Here is a 650-nt window from a genome sequence, read left to right on the forward strand (position 1 = left end):
AAATTGGCACTTTGGGTCGTGAAGCGAGACGGGGTAGAGGGGCGAAACCTGACACCCCATCCGCGACACACACACATACACACACCCTCAGCGACACACACACACACATACGCTGGATTTGACCTGCAGTCCTCTGACTTGTTAACGCACCTGACACAACCCCACCTGAACCATTCTGCTGTGGAACACTTGAGCGCGTGGATGACCGGTATTTGTTCTGAGACGTGACATCAGCGCACGACCCTGGAGTTGCATGTCCTTATATGGGGCTGGTGGGGAGTGTATCTATGCTAATTCAGGTCCTTATATGGGGCTGGTGGGGAGTGTATCTATGCTAATTCAGGTCCTTATATGGGGCTGGTGGGGAGTGTATCTATGCTAATTCAGGTCCTTATATGGGGCTGGTGGGGAGTGTATCTATGCTAATTCAGGTCCTTATATGGGGCTGGTGGGGAGTGTATCTATGCTAATTCGGGTGAGCGGCCACGCGCATTCAACTTGCTAAACCATGAGATTCATCATTATCAGAAGGCAGGTGAGAACTCATCCAGCGGTTTACCAACACGTCGTGAATCAGGCGAGATCTTTCTTTAGAAACGTTCTTAGGAAGACATTTAAAAATTGAACTTAGGAAGATATTTAAGAACAGA

Source organism: Borostomias antarcticus (assembly GCF_949987555.1).
Source record: "Borostomias antarcticus genome assembly, chromosome: 17".
Lineage (NCBI taxonomy): Eukaryota > Metazoa > Chordata > Actinopteri > Stomiiformes > Stomiidae > Borostomias > Borostomias antarcticus.